The sequence below is a fragment of the Sarcophilus harrisii genome, chromosome 2 (assembly GCF_902635505.1).
Source record: "Sarcophilus harrisii chromosome 2, mSarHar1.11, whole genome shotgun sequence".
Lineage (NCBI taxonomy): Eukaryota > Metazoa > Chordata > Mammalia > Dasyuromorphia > Dasyuridae > Sarcophilus > Sarcophilus harrisii.
Window position 1 is genome coordinate 661,715,844 of NC_045427.1, and position 9,522 is coordinate 661,725,365.

The 9,522-nt window shown below is 40.3% G+C and overlaps 1 non-coding gene across 1 annotated transcript; it reads right to left on the reverse strand.

The window, feature by feature from the left end:
- Window positions 1-97: 97 nt before the first annotated feature.
- TRNAL-UAA lies at window positions 98-180 on the reverse strand. Its single transcript has one exon. It is a non-coding gene; the product is annotated as a tRNA-Leu (tRNA).
- Window positions 181-9,522: the final 9,342 nt, after the last annotated feature.

A 9,522-nucleotide genomic window follows, 5' to 3' on the forward strand; every position in this document is an offset into this window, starting at 1 on the left:
GGGCCTCGGGCCCCTCAGGGGGTCCGTGGGGTGCGCGGGTGTAGACAAAGCGTGTGTGATTTTTACCGGCAGCAGGGGCCAAAACGTTGCCCGGGACTACCAGGGGTGGGGTTCGAACCCACGAAAGCAGACGCTTATTGGATCTTAAGTCCAACGCCTTAACCACTCGGCCACCCTGGTCCACACGCTACTCCTCCCATAATGTCCTCCATGTCATTCTCCGGCTCCCAGGGCGTCTCTGGAGGCGCCTGAAATGTCCCTGGGAAGAGGGGGCGCGGAGAGAAGGAATGTCGGAGAAGCGATGGGGAGATGCTTATAGAAGAGAAGCAGGAAGGAAGGAAGGAAGGAAAGCAGGTGGGATGGGAGGAAGGTGGGAAAGAAGGAAAGAAAGATGGAACAAAAATAGGAGGGATATAAGGCATCACAGAAGGAAGGGGTGCAGGAGGCCTTTGGGGAAGCAGGTGGATAAAGGAAGGAAGCATGGAAGGAAAGAAGGGCTGCAGGAAGAATGGGAAGAAGGAAAGGCCGAAGGAGAACATTTGTGCCAGGAATGTGGGAAGAATGGAAGGAAGAAGGAAGGAATGAAAAATGGAAGGACAGAGGGAAGAATCTAGTACTTAATGAAAGTAGGAAGAAAGAATGCAGGAGACATTTGTGGAAGGATGAAGCAAGGACAGAAAGAAGGAAGGAGAGAAGTCTGTGGACGAATTTAAGAGAGGAAGGAAGGAAGGAAATGGGATGAAGTCATGAATGAGACACTTGTGGAAGGATTCCATTTAAAGCCCATTGTTCCTAAGTGGGCCTAGGATAGGACTTTATGGTCACACAGATTTCCTCACTGGCTATCAATGTCACCGATTACTTAGAGTAGGCGCAAGCCAATGGCCTCCCAGAGAGTCTCCCGATGGTTTGTTTCCTTTCTTAGATTTTCGATCGACTTCAGCTGTTGGCTAACAAGATCTCAGGACTTCTGGTGTGAAAAGTCTAAGGAAGTTCCCCACTGTACGTTGTCATTAATTATTTCAGAAGATAAATGCCTCATTCAAGGATTAAGGTGTAGGTTAATGAGAGCTCGTTAGCTAGTCAGCAACTCCCAGCCCAATGCGGAAGATGAAGGGAAGTCGTCTCTCACCACAATCTCATATATTATAAAACGAGAACCGAGGCTTCTGACAATCTGGGGCCCGTTAATTCCACCGAACAAGTTTCCACATTAGTTTTCATGACGTTCATTCATTCAAGAGCCCTAAGTCACAGCAGTTGCTGCTTAGCCCATGACAAGCACTGCAGTCTACACTTTACAGTTAGGGGAACAGAGTTCTGCCTGGATCCTTCCTTTAGGATTCCAACCTAACGTCCCACATTCTACTTTTGTTTATGAAGGAGACAGATACCACCAAGTCCTAGAGAATCCTTTCCACAGAGTCTAATTGTGAAGATTGCAGTTCCTGAAGCTAACGGCCAAGTAAAAGTGGGTGTTTGCTCATCCTTTGGGGGGGATTTCTGAACTAACTTCCTCCCAAAGTTGGGGATTCCTTCCTGCTTCCCCAATCTAGTATCAGGATGTGCAGTAAGCAGGATAACCCTGGAAAGACGTCATTCCCCTCGCTCCCAAAGTACCCTTCCCTCTACTAGAGAGACATTCACAAAAGAAGTTCACAAAGGAGACCAGGGGCATGGGCCCGAGTCCAACCAGGACACCAGAATGTCACCAAAATTGCCACCTTCCAGGTTCTCTGCTGCTCCTCCCAGAGCAGGAAATTTTTATTGCTGTCAACTTTGTCAGACATCCAACAGCTTTCTTCTCATTTTTACTATTTTCTTTCTCAGTGTCTAGTCTATTGTATAAAAGCAACTCCCATGTTGACTGCTGGTACTTAAATGTGTCAAGAAACTAGGAAGCATTTTTCTTTAACTGTGAAAGATCTTTGTTCCTAATTACCTCCCCTTTTACAAAATTTGTGTTATTTTCCGGTACTGTAGGTTATTAAATAATTGTACCTAATTAAGCAGTTGGGAGTTTTATATTTGTCTCTCATCAAAAGAAGAACTAATCTGTGATGATTTTAAATGAATAGAAATCCTTATTGATGGGCTACAGCTCCCAGGGGAAATATAGCAGTAATCCCCAAAGTCCTCTGACCTTAAGAGTTCTAACAATCTGTAGATGATTCTAAAGTCTCCTGGCTTTAAGAAGATAATAATCTGGTTACAATCTGTTGGTCAGTGATCACCAAGTTCCTGAGACAATAGTGAACAAACCACAGCTGGAACCTGCCAGGGAGCCATAAAATGAGCAAATAAGTAATATGAAGCTCTGGTCTCTCTAACTTGAGCTCTAAATTTGTTTTCTTGGCCCTGGTTCTTTGCTAAATTATTTTGGAATTTAGCCTGCTTCAACTGGCGATATAATTGTGGTGTCGTTCTCCTTCCCCTTTCCCCATGCCACAGGCTATCTCCCCTAACTCCACCAGGCTTCCCAACCCCAATTCTCTTCTTTACAGCTAACTAACTCTTCTGGGGTGCTGAGTTCCCTTTGGGATTGAGCCTGCCAGCCAAGGGCACCTCCTGGGGAGCTCCCTTTCTATTGGATAATTGTGAGTCCATGGAGGAATATGTCTTTCATATGCTCTCCCACTCTATTTCCTATCTACCTTTCCAGTTGTTTATTGTCTCCCTTTATTTGGTCTGTAACCTCTCCCCTGAACAAACCTGCCTTTTGCCAAAGAGAATGGCCATGGTGGATTCTTCACAAGATCGAACCCCAACTTTTGGTTCCTTCATCATTCGATGACAAACCCCACACCAGAGATCACATCACTGATCACATTAATTTTTGAATTCAACTAAATCCAAGATAGATATATAACCACTAATGTTAACAATTTCAAATCCCAACTATTATATATATATATATATATATATATATATATGTGTGTGTGTGTGTGTGTGTGTGTATGTGTGTGTGTGTGTGTGTATCTGCCAGAATTAAAAATTTCAATTAGCTTTGATGTAATATGATTTTGTGGTCCCCTGACCTTGGGGAGCTTCTGCCTGGGATTCATTGTAATTTTCTGAAAAGCTCAAGAGCTCTCTATTTCCTTTGAAACTGCAAAGGCTAATCCATTTCTTCAGTGTTCTTCCTTGGTAACTGAGCCTAACTTATAACCTTCACAGGAAAACATTACATTTTGCTTACTTTTTAATGGGACCCTTGGTCCTTGGCAGCTAGTGGGGAATTGAAAAGACAGAGCCTGAATTACTGTCCAAACTACTCCCAGAAGGTAAGCAGGAAGGAGCACTGAGACAATTATCTCTAAGTGGGTCTTTTGTTTCTTGTCTAGTTCCTCAGGTTGACAAAATTATTGTGACCTCACAGTTACTGGATCCAATCAGAAGGCCAAGTTATGATGTCAATCCCCCAAATTATTCTTTTCCTATAAAAGAACCTACTTGTACCCCAGTCCCTGGCTAACTCCCTAAATGGCTTTAGGTTAGCCAGTCAGTTAATGGTGTAACTGCCCCATTAAACTCCTTTACAGGAATTTAGTCTGCCTGATGGTGTTGCCAGTTCATTAGGAACTGCTCACCTTATGGTAGTAAGTTCTTCAGGAGCATTGCTTTCCTCCCCCTTGTTATGAAGTCTTCCCCCTTTATCAATGGCAAGTTCTTACAGGGAGTATGTTCCCTGGTAATCAACTAAAATCCATCTGGAAAATAAACTGCTGTTTATGATAATAAAATCATTACCTCTTGATTTGGATAAAGTCTAAGCCTACAAATTCTTTTGAGAAACCTCGAAGCCAGAGACTCACTTAAAACCCCTTCACACTTTTAAAGTCCAACACTTCCCCCCTCCCCGCCCCCCAATATTTGGTGGATTGTACAGGGAGTCCTGAAACTCCAATTTTTTTGTTGTTTGTTTCAAACCCTGGATCCCATCATTTAGTGGGCTCACTCCCAAATCCCAACACTTTGCAGTTTCTTTCTGTTTTCAAAACAAGTTTTCCCTGTCTACTCTTTGTTATTTGTCTGCAATCTGGAGGCGCTGTGTAGGAGCCGATAACAGGGCTCAGCTCACTTGGTGTTTTCAGGTTTGTTGTTTTTAAAAAAAAAGAAGAGTAAATAAATTCCAACTTTACTTACTTTTATTATTTTGGAGAAAGGGAACTGAAAGTGTAAAATTTTCCTCTTCTGCCTTTTAATAAGGAAAAAAATTCCTATTTCTCTCTTGAAATTAATTTGTCATTCCTTTTAAGTTCCATTTAGGGGTTAGTCTTTTTCATACAATGGCACCCCAAAACTTTAGACTCATAGGCTAACAAACTGAAACAGCTTTGGGCAGGTGGAGCTGAGCAGGTAGTGATCTAATCTTAGCCTTAAATTCACCAGCATGTTACCTATGTTAAATAGCAAACATATTTCTTTTTTTCTAAGTAACCTAATCTGTCGATTTTTGTTTTCATCAAACTTAACAATATTTTATTGCTATTCAGAGACTCTCTATAGCCTGAAACCCCTAACACTCACCAAAAATTTTAAAAAACATTCCAATCATAATTTAGAGATTTTCAGGAGAAAAAATCATGTTGATCTCAAATTTAGTCTCTAATTCGTTTTTGTATCTGTCTCCCATCTCTGCAATTGTCAGTGTGTCCAGGGTTGCAAATCTATAGAGAAAAAGGAGACTTGTCTTTTCTGAAGACTTTTGGAAGTTTCACTTTTTACAATCTTTCTCTTGGCCGATCAAACTAAAGGAAAAAAGGTAGATTGAATTGTTAGGCCGTGGAAAGTGAACAAGCACAACATACAGACAAGACAGATGTTTAAACCCATATTTTCGTGCTGTAAATTTTTCTTAGATTCTTCCAGTATCTCATTTTTATTCTTATTCTGGAAATCCCTCTTTTTTCTTTCTGCAATCTCTAGTAAAAATGCTTTCTTTTGTGGCAATAAAAACGTTCCATTCCCTTGTGGCGAGGCTCAAAAAGGAGCCAGAGACATTTGGGCAGTGGCCAAGATTGAATCAGGTTTCTATAAATTTTCTTTCTCTCTTCCTTCATGTTGGATAATTTGTGGGTTAACAAAAGAGAGTTTTAAGTGTATCATTTTCCCCACCTGGGTAGCATCAGTTATAAATGTCTTTTAGAAAAGAAAACCACAGCACCTGGTCCCTTTTGTCTGGAAGAAGTTAGGGTTCTACCACAGTGGAAGGAATAGGGAGGAGTAGTAAATAATGGGCTGGAGGGGACCCCCCAGTCAGGACAGAAGAGTCAGAAGCAGACCCTTCCAAGAGCAATGGACGTGGCCCATCAGCCAGGGCTGCCCCACATCATTCCGTGGCCATTCTTAGTTTCTTTAATGTGCAATAAGCAAAAGTGCCAAATTTGGGATTAGAAATCCCATAGGAATAGGAAAGCTAAACTCTGAGAAAATTCCCTACTCAGGTCTATACATCAAGTCCATGTATGATCTATAAACAGAGGCTCAACTGGGGCGCTAAGATCATGTGACAGACCAGCCTTCTCAGGACATTCATTCTTTCTGTGGTGACCTGGCAGATTCCAACTCATCAACCCGGTAATCTCCCACAACAGGGAAAAAGTGGGTTTGACAAATAGGGCTACCCAGCAAAAGTGAGCTTTCAAAGGTGCCGATAATTAATGGAAAGCATTTCTTTAACACCTGCGGTGTTCTACTGGGGCCAAGTCCAGTTCTGAAGGTCTATGATTATTTAACATCCTAGGAGTTCGAGTCTCTCTCTCTTGACTTGGCAGGTTTCTGATAATCACTGGAACAGAAACCCCACTCTTGCTCACAGCATTGCCATAACCAATTCCTCTAAAATTTTGTCCAGGGATGGGGATCTGTGGCTAATGTAGAAGAAAAAGATTAAGGCTTTATCTGTAGTAACAGAAAGTGGTTTTACACTTTTCCCTTTATGCCATTAAAGAATAAGAGGCTTTTAAAAAAACAAACTTATTTCATGGAGAGAATTGTGTGAGAATTGAAAAAACAGAAATTACTGGGTATGGCCATGTAGATTTCATTGGCCAGTTTTATTGAATTTCTCTCACCATTCTCGCTGTTCACCCTCATGTGGCCAAAATCAACTTGACTGAAGGAAATCATTTGCAGAGACTTATTCTAATAAGAAAATCACAAGGAACCCCCCATTTCCATTCCATGGGAAAATCATTCTGATTTTCTTCTAAAAACTGAACTAAGGGAACTTGGGTGGAAATTCACGTTACTGAAAAATGTTCCCTTCTCCCTCCCTATCTTCCTGGGATTTTAAAAATGAGACATCAAGACTTAGGCCTAATAATTTCTAGGCCACTGGAGCTGAACCAAAGTGTGCCCCTTTTGTCCCAAATCAGATAAAAATGCAAACCTGCTCTCTGGGTCTTTTGACTTCCTAAAACAGATTTCCCAAGCTTTGGAATACTCTGACATCATGCCTCTAGCAGATTCTTTTGTTAAACTAGATTGCCGCAAAGTTTCACCTAATCCTAAATCTCTCACACTCAGATATCTTACACTGAGTAAAAATAAAAAATACAAAGAACTCTTTTAAAAGCGCTCGCCATTGGGTTTTTCCTCTAAGACCATCTTTGTCATGTATGAAGTTGATGAGATCCCGGTTGTCAAAGAAAGAATGAAATATTGATGGAATTGCTCTCTGGGGCAGGGCATTGATAGGGATCAGTTTGGTCCCACCCTCTGGGGAGGTTCCCCCTCCTCTGTGGGGGGGCCCCACCCTGCAGTGTTCAGCCATGAAATTGCACAGCCTCTGTTTTTGTTTTTTAATTTTGTTTCTAATCTTTTATTTTACAAGGTTCTATAATAAAGTAAATTCACAAATTCATAATCTTTGTTTCAAATCAGAAGTGTACCTTATGCATAGCATTCTATACTGAAACCAATTTAAAGGAAAAGGAAAATTGGAGGCAGGAACCCTTTCTAAGTTAGGTATCACATTCTGCCAATTTTCTTCTTTTTTCCTCCCCTTCTTTCTTTCTTTCTTTTTTATTAAAGCTTTTTATTTTCAAAACATATGCACGGATAATTTTTCAACATTGACTCTTGCATAGCCTTGTGCTGCAAAATTTCCCCTCCTTCCCCCACTCCTTCCCTTAGATGGCTAGCAATCCAATATATGTTATGCATGTTAAAATATATGTTAAATCCAATATATGTAAACACATTTATACAATTCTCTTCCAGCATCTGTTTTTGAAGATCAGTCAGGTAAGCAGCTGACTTGACAAAGCCAAAACAGTCATGGACTGCTGGATTTATTTATCAGTTTCCAAACTCATAAGAATTATAACCCTTTCTTGATCTGGCCATGTCTAGATAATTACTGGATAAAAAGCCTCCTGGGCTTAGCCAGGTGAGCCAGGGCTAATTATTCTCTCATGTGAGTATGAATCATTACAATCAAGAGTTATTTATCAGCACAAACACTGCTTTTGTTAAATGGTAATTGAGTAAATGCTAATTTTCATGAATGGTTTTCTCCTTCATACCATTAAAGATGAACAGGATGATGACAACTTGGCTTATGGGAGCCTATTTAATATAAAAAAGAAAGTGTAAAAAGGACAGCAATGTGAATTTTTCTCAAAATTTTATCTACTCCGTGTAGTTTGGTTCTTACTTACCCACAGCATTGGTACTCTTAACTTAATCCTTCCCTGAAATTGATTCTGCCTCGCTAATAACGAAGAATTCCCAAAGAGCCTGATTTGTTCAAGCTAAATGTCAGCATTTTAACGTTGTGAAATTGAATATGATACCACATTCAGATTGAGAAATGTCTAATCAACCCACCCTGGCTACCTAAAATTGGAACATGTCTCAACAGGAGAATGGAGCCCATGTGACTGACATTCTGTTAATCAGGCTATTCATTTAGGGAAACTCAGGGAAGGGACCTACAAATTGTCAAACTCTTGATGCAGAAAGGAAAAGGGGGTCCCTTTTCCTTTTTCTGTAATTGATGAGGTCTAGATATGGGGTACCTATTGAGGTCTAGTGGCAGGTTCGGGGTACAGGAAGTCAAATAGAGCTCCCCTGCAACCCCAGGATACTGAGTTAAATAAGTCTAGTGGCGGTGTGAGTCCCCAATAAAAGCATTTATTGGCCTGAAAAGCTAGACTGATAAAAGAGGTTCATTATGGCCTTTGGAAGTAAGGTTAAAGTATAGTTAAGGAAATAGGTGAAGGAAGAGATAAGAGGGCACCAGACACAGAGTTCCAGCAGACAGAGGGTCCTGACATGCCAGGCTTGAGGCTGCCATGTTTGGGACCTCTGCAAAGGGGGGGTCCCCCGCATGGCCCTTTTATAATGGGAGATTTAGCTAGGGGGGCCAGTGGGTGCAGCCCCAAGTTGGCTCAGATCCGGATCTTCTATTGGAATTCAAAGGGACCAGGATTTATGAATCAAAAGGTCCTTGATTGATAATTACATCAACTAGGAGGGATTGGGAATCAGAAAGAAAGGTATAATCAATTCTTAAAGGGACCACACCCACATCATAATTACAAAGCAGGCCTGGGTTGCTTCCCTCTATATAAATTCTTAGATTCCCCAAACAACTAAGGGACTGAAAGAGTGCCCCCATTACTTACTTCTACTCTTTCAAAACGTTGATTTGGAAGTAAGGTTGGGATTTGGGGGATGTTCCCTTTATCTCCTTTTCTGAGATGGGGGTTATTTAACTTCTCTATCTGGTCTTCTCATAATTTGAGATGTTATATTCTTTTAAAATACTTCTCCTTTGCTTTTATATCCTCAGTTTTATTAACATAAAAGTGTCCATATAATGTTTTGATATTATTCTTATTTATCCTGATTTTGCTGTGAATTCACCCTGCTCAATTGCTACTTTATTGATTTGATTTTCTACTCTCTTCATTTTAATTAGATTAGCTAAAGTCTTATCAATATTTTCAAAGCACCATCTTTTGATTGGGTTATTTCTATATATTTTTTATTTTCAATATATCTATATCCTCTCTAACATTTAACATTCCTCTTTTTAAAAAAAAGTTTATTTGTTGGCTTTTAGTTTATTTAAAACAAACATAAAGAAAGAAAACACAAAATATAAAAAGAAAAAAAATTATGTGTCCACAGAACATCAGGGAGGATTCAAAATATATAATAATAAATTTCCATTTCAAGCAAGTTTATATAATATTAGAAGATTAGAATCATATTCATGACTACCCACCTTTTCTTTGCTTCCTTGTAAGTTCTCTTGTTCTCTGTTGTGTACTTTTTGCTTTATACTTTCCCCCCCTTTCTTTCCTCCTATCTCCCCTCTGCAGTCTACAATTAAACATGGATACATCAGGGCAGTTAGATGGTACAGTAGATAGTGTGCTGGTCCTGAAGTCCATAAAACCTGAGTTCAAGTCTGGTCTCAATCACTTAATACTTAACCTGTGTGATCCTGGGCAAGTCACTTTACCCCACTGCCTCAGCAAAACAAACAAAAAAAACCATGGATGT